Below are 22,848 nucleotides of genomic sequence, written 5' to 3'. Positions count from 1 at the left end.
ATGTAAAGGCAGGAAAGAAAATGGAAGTGAAGGTCAGGAGAGGACTGAGAGCTAGAGCTGTCTATGTAGGAGTGACCCAAAGGAGGTCGAGCCCTGCAGGGGCCTGAAGTGTGTGGGGGCAAGTGTGGAGAAGGGCAAGGGCGGGCTGGGAGGTTCGTGGGCCTAGAGCTGTGTGTTAGGGACATCGGGGACTTAGGGACGATTTGGTACAAGTTGGTGAAATTTCCATTCAGGAACGTGAAATCTCGAAACATGAATGGACTTTAGAAAGAACTGGGAGTTTCTTTAGAATGAAAAGACCCTCCCAACAAGATCGTGTAAAAGTAAGTGATAGAAGTAGACACTTGTGTGGGCATTGGTGGTTCAGTGGTAGAATTCTCGCCTCCCACGCGGGAGACCCGGGTTCGATTCCCGGCCAATGCATTTTTGCTTCAGGTGTCCACTTCCTGCCATTACCAAAAACCCTTCTTGTACCCTGTAGCTTCTCCCCAGCTCAAGCCTCTTGGCATCTCCAAGGCCGCCGGCTCACACAATCCTCACAGCTCTCTTTCTTTGTAGTCTCCGTATTCTTCTCGCTGATTGCCAAGCTGTGTGCTTCAGCTTCCATTCAATAGATCTCCTTTGAACACCTACTGCGCCATGGTCTTTTGTTTGTGTGCAGGTCTTATCCTCGGGGCTTACTTAGTACAGAGCGTAGCACCCAGTGGAGCTTAATAAATGAGAGTTGACCTACTACTATACTAACTCACTACTTTACTGACTCTGTTGGGAGAGATAAGACAGCCTCCATTCGCACCGACCCTGGAAGGTGAAAGAAGTTCAGAAAATGGGGTGGGGATAGTCAGTCCCTCACTTTGGGCATAGATTAAGCGGGAATCCAGAAAGTAGAAAAGCGAGGTCCCACCGAGATTTGAACTCGGATCGCTGGATTCAGAGTCCAGAGTGCTAACCATTACACCATGGAACCAACTTGGAGGCTTCTCTCTTTCGCGCCTTTTCAGCAAGATTTGCAGCATTTACTTGCCACATCAATCGCGAATCTTTTTCTCAGGAAATTCTACCTTGTGCAAGAAAACGGACTACGTCCACACCTGCGAAGACACCACCTATTGCTTCCATTGATCACCTGTCTGACTGTGTGTGCACCTCTGTCCGTCTCTGTCTCGGATTCTTTCCGTCTTTGTCTCTGTCTCTGTCTCTGTCTACCACCCTCCCGTTTTTATTCTTTGCGGTATTTTCCATAGGGTACTGTATCAGATCGCCTTACACCAAAGATCCTAGGTTCGAAATCAAACAGAAATCATTGGCCCCCCACCTCCCATCCACGCCCCCTAGTATGCTCTCCATGGACTGTTGGAAGAGGAAGGGGCCCGTTTCACAGAACTGTCCATAGTCGCTGAGAGCCCAGCAAGGTTTCCTTGCATCTCAGCAGGTACCCTATTCGAAATAAAGATGTCTAGACCTTCAGTAGACACACAAGTGATGGGCATTACTGTGAAAGGTTCTTGCTCTTAGGACCGCAACTTTTCAGCTCCTCAAATCACCCATCCTCGAATCCAGCTACAGAAGGAGCACACGGAATTTGTCAGGATCAACAGTCTTGTGGAGAAACCTGCTTAGCTTGGACTAGAGGGTACAGGTTAATACCTTTACCCCTCAGAGCCCCAGGTCGGGAAACTCCATTACCACCTTACTTCCTAGAATGGCCTGGTTCCTTCTCCTCAATCACAGGTCCTGTCTTAATCAGAGTTGGGCTAATGAGGCGGGGCGAGGGAGAGAAGGAGAAAGAGCACTTTTGCGCTCGTGCTGTCTAGGAGGGATCAGGATTCTCCGGAAATTCCAGTTCTTCACTCCACTGGAAATGAAGGGAGGGGGAGGGATAGAAATAGGGAAAATAGAGGGACAGAGGCAGAGAGACTGAGACCAAGAAAGAAGCTGAAAGAGGGAAGGAAGAAGGAAAGAACGGAGGGAAGGGGAGAGAAAGACAGCGACAGAGAGGATCAGTGCTCAGTGCAGCCAGTGTCTGCGTAATTGAAGGTCCTGTAATTTGCTCTTGAACAAAGTAGAGCTATTTGAGGAAATCGTCCTCCATATTAAAGTGGAATGTACATGCTGTCGGCGAAAGCTCGTGAAAGATAGTATTACTTTAGAAGGTTCGATGATGTACGGGTAGGCATTCTGGACCCTAGGCTTGACTCCAGCGGCTCAGTTTCATTCACTGGGAACTTCTTAGGTTTAATTTCTAGGAAATTCCTTTTCTCCATGCACCGGCAGACAAATATGGTTCTCCATATTCGGTCCGATGTGAAGGACTCTCCTGCTTTCCCCCTCTTCCACTCCTTGGGGTGGAGGCACTATTTGGCTTATTGTTCGTCCTTTGTTCTTTAAGAAAGAGGACCTTGGCATCAGGGAGGTGTTAAATCTATACCCTCCTAGGCGTAAGTTTTGTTTAGATAAGTTTTTATTTACCCTGAGTGTACACGGGTCGGATAAAACTCTTCCCCCCCCTTCCCCGCCTACACTTTTAAAAACTGAGCGAAAAACCTATGGTTTTGTTTACCTGTCAGCCAGCCGGGGCTATGGCAGACCATCCAGCTGGGTCACCGAAGCTGACTCTCTAGCAGGGCAGAAAGGCAAGCCAGATTCTGCCACGATCCAGCTTTGCTAGTAGTCGGGGTGATCCCGTACCCTAGACTGACATATAGTCTGTGGCTTGCTATCCTCATGAGCAAATCTTGGGGGTGGGGGAAAGCGGAAGCGTTGACTAGGCTTTGCCGACAGCCTTAAGAGACGTTCTGGTACATATGGTATTGGGGCCCCGGAATAGAGACACTCGGTTCCTGCCCGAATGAATTCGACTAAAACCTTTTATAGCCAAAGAAAAACAAAGTTTATTAAAAATTCTCCATATTGGATAGACTCTTAAGGAATCCGAGCACTTTCATGGAAACAAGATGGATCTTATATAAAGAAAGACTGTGGGAGGGATCTAGAGTTGGCCAAGAAGTCTGGGGTGACTGGAGGAGGGCTCTAGGGAGGACCCTGATGGGAGTGGCCAATGGCTGGGGTGACTAGAGGTCGGGAGATAAGTTTGGATCTAGGGTGGGAAGTAGCCGAAGTCTATCTGGAGATAACAGACGGAGGGAGGGCTAAAATAGGTTAAAGGTAACTGAGAATTGGGCTGAGTGATAGTGAAAGGCTTATAGCCTCAGGAGAACGCCAGATCCTGTAGGGAAATTCAAGTAAAGTTTAAGGGGGGGTTTTCCGGGGCCGTAGACAAATGGGCTTTTGGGGTCAGGGACTAAGGTCTCAGCTTGGACCCGTACCCCATCAATGTTAAGTGCAGACAGATCTGAGAGGTCTTGCCCAATCTTGGTCTTAGGCATTTACGCCTATTGTTACAAGAAAGAACTTCAGTTGAGTATCTATTCCGACTGGACCTGAGTTACTTGTAATTACCGTTCCAACACAGTTCAAAGAACCACTTAATATAAAAAGAAACAGGAGACTGGAAGAACCCCTAAAGAACACCTGCATTGGCCGGGAATCGAACCCGGGTCTCCCGCGTGGGAGGCGAGAATTCTACCACTGAACCACCAATGCCCCCATGCCAGCATTTTTTTCCTCCCTGTACTTCTCTTTCTTTATCTTTGGGTGTACTGCGTACAATGAAACAAGATCATTACAAAGTCACCTAAGTCTGCTAGGCCTTGGATCCCTGATCTCCACACTTGCACTACCAATAGTATCAGCAAACTTCTAAAGTTCTTGAAGCCTCGAAAACTATGAGCCTCTCATTCTCTCTCCCTTTAGCTTTCTTTGCTCTTGCCCATGCTTCAGTCCTCAGAGACTGTTGTATCACAAGGACGGAGAGGTGAGGGAGCACACACCCACATCCCTCCCCCACCCGGGGTTCAGAAATATATTTCACTCAGATGTTACTCAGATATGGGTATGATTTTAGCCCAGTATCCCTTCTCTGAAGAGAGATTGTGTGGCTCCAATCTCTTGCTTTGAGCAATCAGACTCTCCCTTGGAGAGGACCTAGCAGAGGATATTCTGGAAATATCTCACTATTCATTCCTTTTCCAAGCCACATGTAGTTAGACCATTGTGAGCCTATACATAACCTTCATGAGCAACACAAATGCATAATTTACAAGAGCAATGGACTTTTCTTAGTTCTATTCTTCTTGACCTCCCTGAATCCTGATACTGTTGACCACTGTCTCCTCCTGGTCACTTTCTCCTACCTGTTTTTTTTTTTTTCTGACACAATTGTTTTGTTTCTCTTCCTACCTGTCTGTTTATGTCTTCTCAGTCTTCTCTAGCTGTTCTTCATTCACATATCACACTTTAAATGACGTTGTACCTCAAAACTCTGTCATGGACCCTCTTGTCTTCTTTTTCTATATTTTCTTTCTTTTTGTAAAAAAATAAAATAAAATAATTGACACACATGCTTCTCTTCCTTCCAAGCCCTCCCCACATTTTAAAAGAAGAAAACCATTATAACTGATATGCAAATTTCCTCATTGTCCAAGTCCAAAAATGTATGTCTATTTGTACATCTTGGATTCATGGCTTCCCTGTCAGGGGATGGGCAGCACAAATTGTCCTTATTCCTCTGGAATTATTGGTGATCATTGCAATGAAGAGAAATATTCAATCTTTCCTTATGTTTGTCTTTAGAATATTGTTAACGCATAAACTGTTGTCTTAGTTCTCACTTCACTCTACCTCAGTCCATACAAACCTTCCCAGGATATTCTGAAATAAGCCTACACATCACTTTTCATGGTGGATTTCATTCCATTTACATATTACAGTTTGTTCAACCATTCCTCAGTTGGTGGACATCTCCCTTACTTTAATGGTTTTTGTCACTACAAAAAAGTACTGCAACTACTTTTGTGCACTGAGCCCTGAATTTCCTCTTATTTCGATCTCTTTGGATTATAGATCTAGTGGTCCTTCAACATCTTCTTTCTATCATCTCATCAGCTCCCATTGACTTAACTACCACCTCCAGGCAAATGACTCCTTACTACACGGGTGCATGTATGCATACACATATTACACAGGTATATAAATGCATGTATACACATAAATATATATTAGGCCTCGTGTGTGAACATCAGACTTCAAGGGGAAAGCAAAGATGAAACACTTCACCAAGGAAGCTAGAGATAATGAGATATACACACATATCCATGTATATGTTTGCATAGACATATATGTACAGACATACACATATAAACTATTTAGATATATATGTGAAGTGATTGACCTTTGCTTTCTCCTTGAAAATAGACCTTGTGTGAAAATGTAATCGAAGCTCATGAGAGGTAAGAGCATGGCATTTCTGTGTGTGTGTGTGTGTGTGTGTGTGTGTGTGTGTGTGTGTGTGTAATACACAGTCTCCGAGTAAGAAAAAAGAAAGCTAAGCGGAGAGAGACTGAAAGGCACATAGGTTTCGAGGCGTAAAGGATCTTAGAAGTTTGCCGGTGTGACCGATGCTGCAATTGTGGAGATCAAGGACCCAAGGTCTAGCAAATTAAGGTAACTGTAATAATCTGCTTGTTTCATTGTGCAGTGTCCCCAAAAATAAAGCAAGAGAAGTCGATGGAGTAAAGGTGACGACTCGGGGGCATTGGTGGTTCAGTGGTAGAATTCTCGCCTCCCACGCGGGAGACCCGGGTTCGATTCCCGGCCAATGCAGGTTCGTTCACTCTTAGCACAAGAACTTTTCCTTTTGGATTCTTAAGTTCTCTGTACAACGCAAGTGTTTCCGAGCAGTTATCATGCTCTCTCTTGGATTCATCCGTTCAGTCAAGGTTTAAATGAGAACCTACTTCAGTTTTAGGAGCTACAGGATCCGAACTCGACTGCACTTGCCTGACACTATGAAGAAGCAGGAAGCGGGTGGAAGATTAGGGTGGGGCGGAAGCCCAAGAAATAGGGACAAAGAATCAGTTCAATTCACAAAGCGCCCAAGCACGCGAAAACACATACTCGCGCGCGCACACACGCACACACATTTCTTGTTCTCTTCACCCCAGGGACACAAGGTAATCCAAAGGACATGTAGTAAGACCCTACGATGTACTGGGCAAAGTCCTAAGTTGGAAACCAAGGACGCCACACCAGAGGGCAGTATCCTCAAGACGCTTACTTAGATCTGCAGGCAGGCTGAGCCGGCCGGCTGGAAGAGTGTCTTTCCGTAGCAGGAGTAGAGGAAGAGTGATGTGAGGATCTGGGAAGCTGCAGTCCTCAGCACAGGGACCTCGTCCTGTAGTGCGCTTCACATCTCTAGTCTACCGAAGACCTCGGCTTCTGTATTGCGACTGGAGTACAGACCGACTGCGATGCAAGGGAACTCTGCTGGACACTCCAGAGCTATGGACAAGCGCGGACGGAGAGAGGGACTAGGGGGAGGAGGGGAGCGAACAATATTTCCTCTCTCTTTCGAACCCAGGGTCTTTGGCTAATGGGATAAGCAGTACCGTACAGAAACTACTGTAAAGAATGAAAGGGGGAGGGGAGAAGGAGAGGGAGGAGAATAGACAGAAACAGGCTCACCGACGCAGACACAGAAGCAAGAAGGACCGAGAGAGACAGAGACGCACGCAGAGAGTAAAAAAAAAAAAGAGTTGATCACCTACCAACGAAAGCAACAGGTGGTGTCTTCGCAGGTGTGGACGTTGTCCGTTTTCTTGCACAAGGTAGAATTTCTTGAGAAAAAGAAATTCACGATTGATGTGGCAGGTAAAAAATGCTGCAAATCTTAGTGAAAAGGCGCGAAAGAGAAACAATCTCAAAGTGGTTCCATGGTGTAATGGTTAGCACTCTGGACTCTGAATCCAGCGATCCGAGTTCAAATCTCGGTGGGACCTTACTTTTCAAACTTTCTGCATGTCCTTCTGGATTCCCACGTAGTCTAGGTCCAAAGTGAAGGACGAACTATCTCCATCCCACTTATCTCTTAATCTACTTTTATTGGGGTTAGGTTGTAGCTTAAGCCTAGGAAAGAGAAAACTGGAAAAGATTCATGATTTGGTATGTGTCATTGGGGAAATGATGTGTGGGCTGAACTGATCCTTTGCCCGGATTTCTGAACTTCTTTCACCTTCCAAGGGTCGGTGCGAATGGGGGTTGTCTTATCTCTCCCGACAAAGAGTCAGTCTAGTAGTGAGTCGGTATAGTAGTCAGTCAGCTGTCATTTATTAGTTCCAACTATGTTCTAGGCTCGGTGCTAAATAAGTACTGAGAATAGGAAGAGCGGCATACAAACACAAGACTGGTGCAGTAGGCGTTCAAGCACTCAAAGTAGCTTGGCAATCGGCAAGAAGAGTTTGTGGACTGCTGCTTCGGAAATACCACGAGGCTCGGCGAGAAACTACATGAAGGAGGAGAGGAAGCCTTTCTTCCAAAATTGAAGTGCATTGGCCGGGAATCGAACCCGGGTCTCCCGCGTGGGAGGCGAGAATTCTACCACTGAACCACCAATGCCCACGCCAGGGTCCGCTTCTATCACTTACTTTTACACAATCTTGTTTTGTTTCTTTATGCTTTTTTGGGGGGGAGGGGAGGGTAGAGGGGTTAAGGCTTCATTCTAAAGGAATTCCCAGCTCTTTCTAAAATCCATTCATCTTTCAGAGGTTTCACGTTCCTGAATGGAAATTTCACCAACTTGTACCAAATCGTCCCTAAGTCCCCGACATCCCTAACACACAGCTCCAGGCCCACGAACCTCCCAGCCCACCCTTGCCCTTCTTCACACTTGCCCCCACACACTTCAGGCCCCTGAAGGGCTCGACCTCCTTTGGGTCACTCCTACATAGACAGCTCTAGCTCTCAGTCCTCTCCTGACTTTCACTTCCATTTTCTTTCTTGCCTTTACATGCCTTTACTTCAGAATAATCAACCATAGGACAAGGGAGAGCATAAGCTACAGGACTCAGGAAACCGTCACTTTTAACGGAACTAGGACCGGATGCGTAAAAGTCTTTTCTCCTTCCAAGTCAATTACAATACTCTTTTACAAGCACTTGATACAGGATCACTTGGCAAGTTCGCAGTTATCATGTCGCCTCTTTGGAAAGCGTTAAAACGATTGACCAAGATTCTCTGCAAAGACAACTTCAACAATTCTGGACTGTGGGCTCCATTGAGAGCCCGGAATACACGACCTCACCACTAACGTATTCGAAGATGCCAAGAGCTGTACAGCCATACCTAAGAGTATACAGTCAAGAAGTCTAGAGCTTTTCCCCAGAGCACTTACGAGCATACTTCTATGCAGACTATGACATGCTGGCAAGACATTCAACACGGATACTCAGTGAATACACCATACTGATTCTACTAAACATACTTTCCCAGCGGCTAATCGGGTCCAGGGTCAGAAGCTTCTGAGAGAGCGCTGGAGCTTGTCATTAGCCTCAGTTACATTTTCACACAATTCGGGCTATTGTTACCTATCTCAAACCCAGCGCTGGTAATCGAGCCCTGACCGAGCAAAGAGGGAGTAAGGGTGGCTGGGAAATCGGCGTGGAGGAGGACTTAAGAAATGGTTTAAAGCTGAGAGAAAGGGAGAGACAAAGAGAGACAGAGGCACACAGGGAGAAGAAAGACTAGGAGAAGAAAGTTGGAGACAGAGAAGGAGTGACAGAGTGACGGAGACAGAAAGCTAGAGAGACAGAGATAGGCAAAGAGACACAGACACAGAGACACTCAGAGAGAGAAAGAGACACAGAAAGACAGACAAAGACACAGGTAGAGACACAGAGACAGACACACAGGGAGAAGAGGGAGTCGGAGACAGAGGAGGCAGAGAAGCACAGAATGGCAGAGACAGAAAGACAGAGAGACCAAGATAGACACAGAGAGACACCGAGACAGAGACACAGAGACAGACGCAGAATGACACAGCGAGAGAGATACACAGAGAGATGGAGAGTGACTTAGAGAGATAAACGGGGGAAAAAAAGAGTGTTGTTTTCTGCCTGTCCTTTATCACAGAGACATCACTGGGGTTCCTAACAGAGTGCAGTTCACTAAGGAGTGTCAGAAACAAAAACAGACCCAAACCAGTCACATAAGCTAAAAAGAAAATCCAGTGCTTAAATGACAGAGAAACAGTCAGATTGCTCCAAGCCCTGAGCCACTCTGACCTGACACAGGTACATCCTTTTATAGGTGGGTCTTAAACAATGGTGGCAAAATATCAAAGGTCTTATAACATTCGGTGATTTCTCTGAAACTTTCTTTTCCCATTACTCACAGCACATTAGTATGCCATTCCAATGAGATATCACAATCTGTTCCTCCTTCCCCAGTGGGTGGGCTCTCCTTTACTTTCCAGTTCTTTGCCCTTACAGACAGAGCTGCTATAAAAAGTATGACTCTCACATTTCTTTTTCCTCTTCCTCTCCCTCTTCTTCCCCCTCCTCCTCCTCCTCCTCCTCCTCTTCCTTCTTCTTCTTCTTCTTCTTCTTCTTCTTCTTCTTCTTCTTCTTCTGTATAGAGCTAGTAGCAGGCCAGTCCCGCTTAGCTTCTGGCAATCTCTGCGAGTAATAGTTCGACCTCGTTCCAGAACCCTCACAAGAGACCCATAGTATGGTGGCCGCTGCCTTCCCGGGACTCTGGTCTGGGGGCTCCTGCAAGGCAAAGGATGGACCGACTAGAGGATGCTGGGGAGGGGGGGTTCTTTGCAGGTTCGAGTCTGTCCAGGCCCCACCTTCTCTCCTTGTTGCTCAGAGGAGCTTCCTCTCCATTCCCGAAGCATCTCGGAACTCGTCTCTGGGCCACTCCAGTCCCTGAGCAGACAGCTAACTAGGTGTAAGGCCCCATTCAAGTCAGCGCTTTTGCTTCTCGTTAAAGGAGACGGACTAGAAAAATCCTTGTTGAGTTCCCAATCCTGCCACTTTATCCTGAGGATGGTGTTCAGGGCTGAGCAACCAGGAGAATTCAGTTTCTGCGCATTCCCTAGTTCCGCTGTCGAGGATTTCTCCCTATTTTCCCCACTGGCCATGCAATGCATTTGTTCGTTTAGTTTCCTTCACTTTGTAGAAGGAGGACAACAAACGTGGATGTACCAGTCAGGGGCTACTCTCTGTAGAAAGACCTTCTGTGTTTCTATGAATGACACGCAGATGCCTATGGATTGGTAGGAAGAGCTAAACAAATTGTGGTTCGTGAATGTCGTGGACTACGACGGTGCTGTAAGAAACCACGACTAATCCACAGAGAAGCACGGAATGATTTCCACACTCTGATGCAGAGTGAAGTAAGCAGAGTCAAGAAAACAGTATTCACACGGACTACCACGTCAGGGAAAGAGCAACCACAAGATGTTCACCAGTGACTGTTGCAGAATTGCAAAGAACAAGCCCCCAAAGAAGAGATCTAAGAAGGCATCCCGACCTGCACTCTTTTGCAGAAGTGTCGGGGGTCCGCTAGTGAGGAATGTTACAAGTATTTGTAGACTTTCACAATGAATGCTCAGTTTTGCTAGCTTTTCCCCCTTCCTCTTTTTTTCTTCTGTAAAGACTATTGATCGTTTAATGGGTTGGCTTTGTAGAGGGGCTGAGGAAGAAAGAGGAAGAAATACTGATGCTGAAATGAATAAGTAAAAAGTGAATTTTTAAGTGTAGCAGAGGAGGGGCCCCCACATTGGCCCCGCCCCACTTGCTGCTGGCGAGTGGCACAGGTAGTTGAGGAAGATTCGCCTATCGTCGTGCTTAGCTGAGGTTGAGTAGTTGACATTTCACACTTGTCTTTCGTTGGCTAGTTTCATAGACTCCAAAGGGTTGTGCAGTAGGATGTTCCCAGGTGAGTTCCCGGTGCTTCATTCAGTCCAGTAGAGAGTGGGAGTTCTGCTAATGTCCCTAATTAGGATCCCGAACGGGGATCGAACCCGTGACCTTAGCACCACGCTCTAACCAGCTGAGCTAACCGGCCCCTGACGCTGTACTATTTATCAACATCACCAGCACAGCACAGAAGTAGTACAGGTTTTTCCCCCCCTAGGATTGTTGAATTGACCAGATAAATCCTCTGAAGCTGGATGAGGACTGTTTGAGGACTCTTTCTATAAATTTTGCACTCCACAACCTGCCTTCCATTAATTGATTGGTTTTTTTTCCTCGAGGAATCAAAACGCAGCGGCTGTGAAGACAGGCAAAATTATGAATTCATTAGGTGACTCCTGATATGGATTCAGGAAGACCTGAATTTAAATTTGGCCTCAGACACTTCACTAGCTGTGGGTGACCCTGGACATGTCACTTAATCTCTGTTTACCTTAGTCCTCAAGAGTATCTTTGTCAACCCAAATCCCATAGACAGAATGGTCCACATGGTCACAAAGAACTGGACACGACTTAATAACCATGGATCCATTATTATTGAAACTGGGAATTTATCTATTTCCTCCCTACAGTATTTTGGAATGCCTGACCCAGAGATACTAACCATACACCTCAGAGTAAGAATATTTACAAAAATATTTATTGAAACACTTAAAACAAAAGCAAACAACCGAATAACTAGAAACAAGGGAGGTGTATGTCCTTTGATTGCAGAAGGGTTGGATAAATGCTTGCATGAATATAAAGGAATATTATTATGCTGGAAGAAATGACAAAAAGGATGGATTCAGAGAATCCTTGGGAAGACTTATAGGAACTGATGCAGAGTCAGTGAACAGAATCATGAGAACAAGTTATGCAATGACTTCAGTAATGGAAAGAAAAACAAGTTTCACAGATTTCAGAAACATGGCCAATGCAATGCCTAACCAGGACTCCAGAAGTCTGATCTTGAACCTTGCTTCCCACATCTTGGAAGAGAGGCAATGAACTAGAGGCTAAAGAGACATGCATTTTTAGAAGCAGCCAACATGTAACCTTGTTTTGCTTGGCTTTATTTAGTTGTTAAAAAGAAGGACTTTTATTTCCTTTTCTTAGCTTCTAACCTGAGTTACCAAAGACCCTAAATCACCAGCCTGAAGCAGAATCTGATGCTAAGGTTTTCTTCAGATTCTATCCTCTCAGTGAATGAGAAATGTGTTTCCTTGAAGCCATCCTCTTTGATTTCTTTGTCCTTGGATGATTGACCAGGGGAAAAATGTGATGGAAATTAAATATTTTTCTGATAGATTACAACAACAAATTAGAAAGATTATGTACTTTAACCACATTGGATTTATACCACAATGTTGTGCTAATTCAACATATGGAAAACTGTAAGTACAATATCACATTCATTATAAAAATAATCAAAACCATAAAATTATATCAAGAGAAGTAAAAATTTTTTAAAAATAAAATATAATGGCCATTTTTGTTAAAAACGAACCAGCATGAGAGCAAACATTGTACGTAATAGAGATAAGCTTTCTAACAAGATTAACAGTATAACAAAAATGCCTTCCTTTTAAACAGAGACCTAGAAATGAGAGCTGAGGCAGTAAGAAAAGAAAGACAACACAAAAGAATAAGCATAGTTAAAGAGGAAACTCTATTACTGCTTTTTTGGAGATGATATGATGGTTTAGCAAATCCTAAAGAATTCAGCAAAAATTTCAATTAAAGAATAAATTCAGTAAAGTTTTATATATAAAATAAATATGATATTGTGGAAGAAATTATAATTTTCATATTAATCAATATGATATGTGTAATGAATATACTAATAAATTAGATTTCTCAGAATTACCTCTTCTCGCTTGGGAGTCAGATTTACAATGGTTGTTGCCCTTCATTCTTGAAGAGGACCAAAATGACATCACTATGCTAAAGTTAAAGTTTTGAAGTGTCTGACTGTGGCTGATCAGACCAATACGAGCTTGGAATGCTCTACCACAGGTCCGGCACAAATAGCCTGTGTGAACATTTAGGATGCAATCTCTAGATTTGCGCATTCTAAGTTTCCTTTGAGCTGTTTCAATTCTGCTTTGCTCATAGAACACAGCACCTTGTCTGATTCAGGCATGCCATGCTGAGCAGTCCTGTACCAGTGTCTACCATGTCACACAATCAATTTCAAAGTTCTTGAGAGGACCTTAAGAAGCAGATAAAAGAAGTGGAGGAAAAATTGGGACAAGAAATGAGAATGATGCAAGAAAATTACGAAACAAACGTCAACAGCTTGACTGAGAAAAATCATACCTTAAAAAATAGACTAACTCAAATGGCAAAAGAGGATCAAAAAAGCAATGAGGAGAAGAATGCCTTAAAAAGCCAAATTTGCCAGATGGAAAAAGAATCTCAAAAGCTCACTAAGGAGAATCATTCCTTCAGAATTCGATTGGAGCAAATGGAAGCTAATGACTTTATGAGAAATCAAGATACTATTAAACAGATCCAAACAAATGAAAAAATAGAAGGCAATGTGAAATATCTCATTGGAAAAACCACTGACCTGGAAAATAGATCCAGGAGAGATAATTTAAAAATTATTGGACTACCTGAAAGCCATGATCAAAGAAATAACCTAGAAATTATACTCCAAGAAATTCTCAAGGAAAATTGCCCTGATGTTTTAGAACCAGAGGGCAAAACAGAGGTTGAAAGAATCCACCAAACACCTCCTGAAAAAGATCCCAAAAAGAAAACTCCTAGGAATATTATATTCAGGTTCCAAAATTCCCAGATCAAGGAGAGAATATTACAAGCAGTCAGGAAGAAACAATTTGAATGTTGTGGAAACACAATCAGGATAACTCAGGATCTGGCAGCTTCTACACTGAGGGATTGAAGGGCTTGGAATATGATATTCTGGAGGTCAAAGGAGCTGGGATTAAAACCAAGAATCACCTACCCAGCTAAACTGAGTATCATGTTTCAGGGGAAAATATGGTCATTCAGTGGAATAGAGGACTTTCAAGCATTCTTGATGAAAAAACCAGAGTAGAATAGAAAATTTGACATCCAGATACAAGAAGCAAGAGAAGCATGAGAAGGCAAACAGGGAAAAGAAATCATAAGGTACTTATCAAAGTTGAACTATTTACATTCCTACATCGAAAAATGATAATTGTAACTGATGAAACTTTTCTCAGTATGAAAATAGTTGAAGGGAATATATGTACATATATGTCTATATTGGAGGGTATACAGGCATATGAATATATATGAAAATGTGTGTATATATGTTTACAGGTATGCATAGATAGAGGGCACAGGATCAATTTAATAGGAAGGGATGATACTTAAGAGGTGAAAATAAGAGGTGAGAGAGGAATATAATGACAGGAGATGGGGAGAGACAGAATGGGGTAAGCTATCTCATATAGAAGAGACAAGGGAAAATGGTTACAATGGAGGGGAAGAATAGGAAGGCAAAAGGGAATGGGTCAACCTTATTCTCATTGAATTTTTCTCAGGGAGGGAATGAAATACACACTAAATAGGGTATCTCACCCTACAGGAGAGTAGGGGGGAAGGGGATGAGAGGGCGGATGAGGGAAGGGAGGGCGGGAGGGGGGGGGGGAGGGAAGTTGGAAGCACCCAATTTTGAAAAGGGACGGGATCATAGTAGAGAATAGAACAAGTGAGAGGTGGGATAGGAGGGAGGGAAATATAGTCAGTCTTTTACAATATATCTACTATGTTAATGTTTTCCATTAGCTATACAACCTATACTGAACTGCTTATCTTCCCAGTAAGGGTGGGTGACAAGGGAGGAAGGGAATGAATCTGGAATTCAAAGTTTTAAAATCAAATGTTTAAATATATATATAATATTATTAATACTATTTTACATGTAATTGGAAAATATGATATATAGGCACTGGAGCATAGAGATCCACCATGCCCTACTGGAAAAGTCAAAGGGGGTATGGGAGAAGATATGGGAGAGAGCAGATTGGAGGAGGGGATATCCTGTGGGACTGCTATTTTGGGGCGGTGGGTAGGGGAAGAAATTATGATATATGAACATAATGGAATATTGTTGCACCATAAGAAAAGATTAAATGGGTAGTTTCTGAGGAAGCTGGGAAGATTTTTATGAATCAATGCTAACTGAAATGAGTAGAACTAGAAAAGCAAAGCATTATAAGAGAAAAACAACTTTGAGAGACTTGAGAACTCTGATCAATGCCATGGTAAACCAGTAGTCCAGAAGACTGAAGATGAAACATACCACCATCATAATATGAATTCCTGCTATTAGGTTCCTTCCTGTACATCATATTATGTAACTAGGGTGATCACTTCTCTCTCTATGATAGGTCAATTTAAATTACTTATGTTGTATGTTCATGGATGCTCATGTGTTGTCCATGTAAGTAACTGGAGCTGCAAATTCTGTCACTGGAGGGAAGAAGAGAAATAGTAAGGATCTGTGATTGGCAAAAAATCTGTAAAAAAAAAAAAAAAGGCTGGGGATATTGGGGAGGGCAAGGTAAGCCTGGAGAAGAGGGAGGGTGAAATTGGTTGTTGTTGGTTGTTGTTTGACTTTTGTGGTTGTTGTTTGACTTTTGCTGTTGACAGAAATAGATTATAAAATCAAGAACTTGTGCCAGCAGGGGGCAGGATAATGGCTATGCCTTCTTTGTTTAATTTTGGTCTTGTTTAGATTCACTTCTATGCCAGTCTGAAGAGAGACTTGGAGTGAAATCAGTTTCATAACTCTAGCTTCCATAAAATGACTCTGAGACTTCCTTAGAAGAGGTTCCTAAAGCAAATTTTGTGGACAAAAGATGTCTGCCACAGGTAAAGTGAAACTCAAGTTATAGGGATTCCAAATTTCAGGTCACTCTGACTTTGGTACAGTTTCCTTTAACTGGGTGTAGTGACTCATAACTATGGACTAAAAAGACTTCTCAGCCTGTTCTTACAAGGAAAGACTTTGTAGTCATTGTACTTTAGCAAATGGAAGGTTAGACTAATGTAGATGATCCTGAAGAATTGAAGTATAGAAATTGGTTGCAGAGAGAAGTCCCAAAATCAGAGGAGCTGCTGAAGTAAAACAATGTGATGGCAACTGAAAAGATAAGAAATATCCATCAGAAGAACAATGGAGAGCGTCATCATTGCATTACCAGAGACACTGGCAGCTCTAAAGCTTTAGATGTTTCAGTTGCCCTGGGTGTTTGTATACACTCCTTCCTCCCTCCCTTCCTTCCTCCCTTCCTTCCTTCCTCCCTTCCTTCCTTCCTTCCTTCCTTCCTTCCTTCCTTCCTTCCTTCCTCTTCACTGTTATTTCCTGGTGAAGATCTTGCTACAAAATTGAATGGAGCTTTTTGATTTGAGTTCCCTCTCTCTCCACCCTTCCCATTCTCCTCCTCCTCTCCCCCCAGTATAGATCATAGAATTAAGACTGTGTGAAGATGCCACCTGGGGGAAGCAGAAGATGTTAGAACTCAAAAGAACTCCATCTTTGAGGCTGTGAGCTGTACATGAGAACATGTCTTAGGTTTCTGACAGTTTTTTTGGTGGCCAAAACTGGGCATATGGTGATCAGCCTGCTGAAATTTAGAGCCTTTTAGAGCCATGAAGTTGTAGAATTAACTTAGTAATTGGATTTGTGTAAGTATTGACTCATTTTGGCTTCTTTTGAAATATAACCTCTTTTTTTATTTTAAAACTTTTCATCACAAGTAAATGAATTGCAATGCATAAAATGTAGCTATACCATTTCTGTAACTCAAGTGCCTTCTTTTATCTTTTTGTTGTCAGGACTTCTGACATTTCTTTTAACATTGGCATTCTTGTATTTGTTGTAAGATATCTGCCATTTCTTTCATTTTCTGTACATGCCTTTGAAATATAAGGTGGTCAATGAATATCCTGTGCATCCATATCTCAAATGTTTTCTCTTTCACTAGAATAATTTTTGTTGTCAAAACTTCATTCTTTAGGTCACTCATGGGTTTTTTCTCTCTAGAATGTTAACTTGCTCTCTCTCTAAATTATATGAAACTCAATTTTCCCAAAATCTAGAGTGTGCTTCTGTACCTAGCTTGCCTCTCCTTACCTATCACAAATTCATAAGATGGAAGGGGATCATGTTTTCCCAAAGTTCCCATCATTTCTATTTTTCCACTTATGGGTACAAATTAGGCTCATACCATTAGTTCCATCTGCTCTTCTTTTGAAAAGCAAGATCATCTCAGAAGCTTATCAATAATTTGTCTTCTGCTGTGAGTAGAGGGTAGCTCCAGAAATGGTCTTGAATTCCTCCATTATTATAATATCCTGCTACTGTTACAGGCTTTTTTAAATCTGTTTCCTATCTTATCTAGTTTTTCCTCTTGTCCAGGTTGTTCATAGTATATGGAATATGATCTTTAAGTGCACATTTAGCCAGGCAGTTGCTAAAGGCTAGAACTATGGAGGTATGTTTGATTGTAGGAGGAGAAGGTCATAGGAAGAGAGTGGAGTTGGGTTCTCTAGGCCCAGTGGATTGAAGAAGATGAGAGGTAGGACAATTGTTTTGTGGGGTTGAAGGGTACTGAGGAGGTGGTTAGATGAAGGATAGAGGGAATGGTAAGGATGTCCTCAAGTGCCCTTAAAGATGAAACCCTTTCCTTTATTTACTCCCCAGACAGATCCCTATGAGATTCCTAAAGAGTTACAGATATTGATTGTCTTTGGAGGTTTTGCTTGGGAAAGAGATTTCAAGATGGCAGAACAACAGAAATTCAACCTCCTAGGAGGTTTCACCTCTAATTTGAGGCCTGATTGCTCATGTATATCACACACAGGGTTCAGAAGGTTGGACCCATTACCTTCCTGATGGTGTTCCACACTTGGGAATGAATACAAAATCCACTGACCCACTCCTTATGTGTTAGAAATTCTTGGGAATTCTGGGTCAAAGACATATTTTAGTCACTTTTCTAGTATAATACAAATAGCTTTCTAGAATGTTTGTACTAACGATATCTTCCCTAACAGTGTTTTAACGTCTCTATTTTTCCATGATCCCTTCATCATTGACTATTCCCAACTTATGTCATCTTAGCCAATTTTCTTAAACTCAGTTTTTTTTGGACAAGCATTTCTCTTATTATTAGTGATTTCAAGTAATGTTGCATATAGTTAATAGTTTGTAATTCTTCTTTTGTGAGTTTCTTATTCATCCTCTTTGACAAGTAATCCATTCTGGGCTGTAAGAAATGATGACTATGATGACCATAGAAGAGGATAGGAAGACATATATAAACTCCTGCAAAGTGAAGCAGCAGAACCAAGAAATCAACATGCACACAATGACTATAGCAACATCAATGACAAGAAAAGTAACTATAAAAGAATCAAAATTGAATGGGGTGGAATTATAATGTTCAAGGGTGACCACAAAGAAGAGTCGTTTGAAGAGATGGATGACCATGGCTGTGAAGCACTGCATAAAATGTCATACTATTTCTATGTGTGGCTTAGTTTTGCTGATCTATTTTCCCTCATTTTCCCAATTCCTTATTTTAGAGCTTTGTGAAAAAGGCAAGAAAATACTGCTAAATATAGGTGATGCTAAAACAAAAAAAAATCTAGAGAAATTCATTTAATAAAAGACAAAAAAAAAAACAACTCCTACTGGAAACACAGGAACTCATTTAGGCAGAAAATAGGTTTAGATTATTTCCTTCCTTGGTATACTACAAGTTCCAGATGGATGTTCCACCCAAATATATCAGATCACATCATTATCCTTTAGACCAACTAGAAGGAGTTACTTCTCATAACCACAACTAGGTGGTAACCTAAATGAAGCAATCCTTGTTTTAACAAACCATTGAAATTCTTCTGCAGGAGCAAGATCAATTCAGGCAGTTTAAGAAGAGAGAGTGTGAATTGTGGGGGAAAAGATTACATCTATTAGTTTTGGAAGAAGATTGATATTCAGAAAATACAGAAATTTACTCATCTACATAAGGCTGTCATCAACTGACAAAATAGACCTTTATATCAATGGATATGAAGGGCTTTCAAAAAAATTTTAAATATCACCCACATAATGAAATCATGCTGAAAACATCATATAATAAGAATGCACATCAAAACAATCTTGTGGATTCTTCTAACCACCAGAAAATTGACAAAGATGACAAAAGATGACAATAGTCAGGTTGGAGGGAGGCACTGAAAAGACAGGAACATGAATTCACTAGCGGTGGAGCTACAGATTGGTTCAACCATTATGTAAAAGAATTAGAAATTATATTGTAGAAGTCACTACATTTTTCATACCCTCATTAGATATAATGTGACTATGAGAATCTTTAATAGATCATTCCTTTTTTGCTGATCTTTTGGATGGTTCTTTCAGGGTACATACACAACAATGGAAATATTGGATGGAAATATATGCTTGGTTTTGGAACAGAAACTGCTCTCTCCAAAGTTATCAGCGATCTCTTAGTTACCAGATTGAATGTCCTTTTCTTAGTCCTCATTCTCTTTGACTTCTCTGATACCTTTGGTGATGCTGATCACCCCCCTCCTCCTTGATATTCTCTTCTCTTTGGTGGGGGGGAGGTTTCTCTGCTACTCCTCTTTCTCCTTTGTTGGATTCTTCTCCAGATCACTCCCTTTACTCATAGGTGTCTCTCACAGTTCTGTCCTGGGTCCTCTTTTCTTCTTCCACCATTTCACTTGGTGATCTCATCAGCTCCCATGAATTTCATTATCATCTCTATGCTAATGATTCTCAGATTAACGAATCCTGTCCCACCCTCTTTGCTGGTCTCTAATCTATCTCCAACTGTTCTTCAGACATCTTAAACAAGATGTCCAATTGACACCACAAATTAAACATGCTCAAAACAGAACTCAGTACCTTTCCTTCTAAATCTTCCCCTGTAATGTTAATGGGAGTTGAAGATCTTCCCTGCCCATTAAGAGGCCTCAAGTGGAGCCCAATAAGAGAAGCTTGATTAGGGGAAGCTTGTTTTTCCAGGAATGCCCACACCTTTTGTTACTTTGTAATTAGGCAGTGGGTCATGAGGGTTGTGATGCCCTCTGACCCTGAAGAAGTATACATATACTCTGAGGTTAACATTTTGCTTTAGGGCTTACTAATGGGAAGAGCGTTCAAGTAATATAGCCAGATGAGACTCTGGGTAGCTATTAAGGACCACCCCCCTTTTTGAAAACCCAGATGTTGGTGCTTCTCTCTCTGGTAACCATATATGTATGTAGGTATGTATGTAATGGTCAGACATTGGTCTATTGGTCTTTATGCCATTATTTCTGCTTATAATTTCTGTTTGTATTTTCTCTGAAGTTCAGGGTGCTGACTTTCCCCCCTGAACTAAGTAAAAGATATATATGTTTGATTAAAGTAAGATTGTTAACCCCTTTTGAGTTGCTTTCCTTTAGAAAAGAAGATCTAAGAACCTATGCTAACAGCCATCCTGGGTATGCTAGGGTGCTTCCTGTTACTTCCCCCTCTTGCTATCTTTCCTAATACCGTAGAGGATAACATCTTCCTCTTAGTCTCTCAGGCTCACAACTAAGGAGTCATCCTAGACCACTGTTTCTCACCCCTCATATCCACACCTGTTGCTAAGGTCTATCGATTTCATCTTTTCAACACCTCTCAAATACTCACCCTTCACACCTCTGAAACTGCCACCACTCTGATGCAGGCCCTTTGTCACCTCATGACTGTGTACTATTGAAATAGCCTCCTGGTGACTCTGTCGGCCTTAAGTTTCTTCCTTTTCCAATTCATGTTCCATTCAGACACAAAAGAGATTTTCTTAAAACTCAAACTCTAGTGGCTTCTTACCACTTCTTACCAGAATCAATACAAAATGCTCTGTTTGGTATTCCAACCTATTCAAAACATATTCCATTTCCTCTCCCACCTTTCCAGTCTTCTTACACCATCCTCCTCCTCACATTGTCTTCCATTTAGTAACATTGGTCTCCTTGCCCTTCCACAAAAAAGACACGCCATCTCTCAGCTTGGAGTATTTTCTCTGTGTCCCATGCCTGGAATGCTTTTTCTCATTTCTGCCTACCAACTTCTCTGGCCTTCTCTAAGTCCTAGCTAAAATCTCCTCTTTTACAGAAAACCTTTCCCAACTTCTCTTAATTCTAGTGCCTTCCCTCTTTTAGTTGTTTCCTATCTATCCTGTATGTAGCTTGTTTGTACATGCATATACGTATATGTACACACACACATTTGCTTGTCTTCCCCATTGGACTGTGAAGTCCTTGAGGACAAGGACTGTCTTTTACCTCTTTTTATCTCCCCAATGCTTAGCACTGTGCATAGGAAATAATAGGAACTTAATAAATGTTAGTGATTCATTTGTGGGGAACAATTTGTGTTTTCTTTTTTGAAAATTTATCTCCCCATAACCTATGACTATCCATTTTGGACTGGGAATTAATCACCACTCTAATTTTTCAATCATTCCTTTCATATGACAAAATTTCCAGATTTTAGATGAGAGTAGAGATGGGAACCAGCAACCTTGCCTTCCCCACTAGGGAACTCCCCATCAGCAGACTGTGTTACTCAGTTCTCATGGATGATAGATTGGTCTAGGGAGCACATATAAGGCCCTAGCTGTGAAGTTTGATCCAGCGTCCTTTTGTGAGTAACATAGATGGGATGTACACGTGCAGGGACCAGCAGTGGTCTGAGAAATAAAAGCAGGCTGGAAATTGGCTGAATAGGAAGCTGAAACCGCCAGGGAGCTGCCAGGACTGGCGTGGAGGGGTGGGAGGGAGAAACGTCAGATGGTTTGTGTGAGCAGCAATTCACGCACAGAGGCCTGGGCGAACTTAGAATTCCAAAGAAATATTCCATAGCCTGATAAATATCACCAAGACCAAACTGTAACCATGCAACAAATTTCAGGTGTGAAGAACGAAGGATTCCTCATAGAGGTAGTTTCCGTAGTGTAGTGGTTATCACGTTCGCCTCACACGCGAAAGGTCCCCGGTTCGAAACCGGGCGGAAACATTGTTCCTTCTGTCATACTTTTTGCCAGGCCACATTGACACTCCTCGGAAATCAATAATCAGGGAAAGTGGAAAAACCATATGGGGATGCACCGGCCTGGCAATTAGATCGTGCTGTTCTGTGTGTAGCTTAGGTGGTTGCTGAGGTTTCCTCGAGTTCAGTAACTCCCAAGACACACAAACCGGGGTTCTCTACTAGACGTCGTAGAGGGAGAGGTGTGTGTGTGTGTGTGTGTGTGTGTGTGTGTGTGTGAGAGAGAGAGATTAGGTGTTTCGGTTCCCTAGCGGTTAGTAGAAGGCTTAAAAACACACACACACACACACACACACACAAACAAACCGCAGTGTTAGTACGAATTTCTCGCTCCTCCCAGACTCTTGGCCCAGGTACGGTTATTGGTAGTAGCTCCGGGCCAAAATTCCCAGTTTCAACTCCAGTTAGGCTCCTGGAAGCTACAGAGAAAAAGCAGAGGCAGTGTTTTTTATGGTATTTACGGTGGAAGTATGTCCCTGGTCTCGCCAGAAACGATTTGGTCACAGGCAAGGATACAATCTTGCAGCACACTGGAAAGGAAGGAGGGAGAGGAGGGAAGGAAGACAGGAAGCTGTGTTGCCCAAATGGAACTTTCAGATGTCTGGGTAAGCACTTAATAAAGATTTATTGAGCTGAGTAACTGAGACCGTCAGGTCCAAAGAAAATAGAGAAAGGTAAGAAAAGGCCCATCCCACAGGCTCGAACCCACGACCCTGAGATTAAGAGTCTCATGCTCTACCGACTGAGCTAGCCGTGCAAAAGCAAAGGAAAAAATCTTCTTCTAGTATCCCAGAAGAAATAATACTTGTGTTCCAGAAAGTGAAACTCACAATCATTTTGATTTTTTTCTCTCTCGAACCCGATTTTCACTTATTTTCC

General features: G+C 42.5%; 7 non-coding genes across 7 annotated transcripts; 4 read left to right on the top strand and 3 right to left on the bottom strand.

Annotated features, from left to right (window-relative positions):
- Positions 1–352: 352 nt before the first annotated feature.
- Positions 353–423, top strand: TRNAG-CCC (transfer RNA glycine (anticodon CCC)). Its single transcript has one exon. It is a non-coding gene; the product is annotated as a tRNA-Gly (tRNA).
- A 472-nt stretch (positions 424–895) lies between these two features.
- Positions 896–967, bottom strand: TRNAQ-CUG (transfer RNA glutamine (anticodon CUG)). The gene has a single exon. It is a non-coding gene; the product is annotated as a tRNA-Gln (tRNA).
- Positions 968–3,532: 2,565 nt separating this feature from the next.
- On the bottom strand, positions 3,533–3,603 carry TRNAG-CCC (transfer RNA glycine (anticodon CCC)). Its single transcript has one exon. It is a non-coding gene; the product is annotated as a tRNA-Gly (tRNA).
- Positions 3,604–5,650: 2,047 nt separating this feature from the next.
- On the top strand, positions 5,651–5,721 carry TRNAG-CCC (transfer RNA glycine (anticodon CCC)). The gene has a single exon. It is a non-coding gene; the product is annotated as a tRNA-Gly (tRNA).
- A 1,103-nt stretch (positions 5,722–6,824) lies between these two features.
- Positions 6,825–6,896, top strand: TRNAQ-CUG (transfer RNA glutamine (anticodon CUG)). Its single transcript has one exon. It is a non-coding gene; the product is annotated as a tRNA-Gln (tRNA).
- Positions 6,897–7,441: 545 nt separating this feature from the next.
- On the bottom strand, positions 7,442–7,512 carry TRNAG-CCC (transfer RNA glycine (anticodon CCC)). Its single transcript has one exon. It is a non-coding gene; the product is annotated as a tRNA-Gly (tRNA).
- A 14,351-nt stretch (positions 7,513–21,863) lies between these two features.
- TRNAV-CAC (transfer RNA valine (anticodon CAC)) lies at positions 21,864–21,936 on the top strand. Its single transcript has one exon. It is a non-coding gene; the product is annotated as a tRNA-Val (tRNA).
- Positions 21,937–22,848: the final 912 nt, after the last annotated feature.

Source organism: Petaurus breviceps, unplaced genomic scaffold (genome assembly GCF_028583685.1).
Source record: "Petaurus breviceps papuanus isolate PSGF00001 unplaced genomic scaffold, PetGlider_PUasm1.0 186, whole genome shotgun sequence".
NCBI lineage: Eukaryota > Metazoa > Chordata > Mammalia > Diprotodontia > Petauridae > Petaurus > Petaurus breviceps.
The sequence above is the reverse complement of the archived record's forward strand: the minus strand, read 5'-3'. Positions and strand labels throughout refer to the sequence as shown.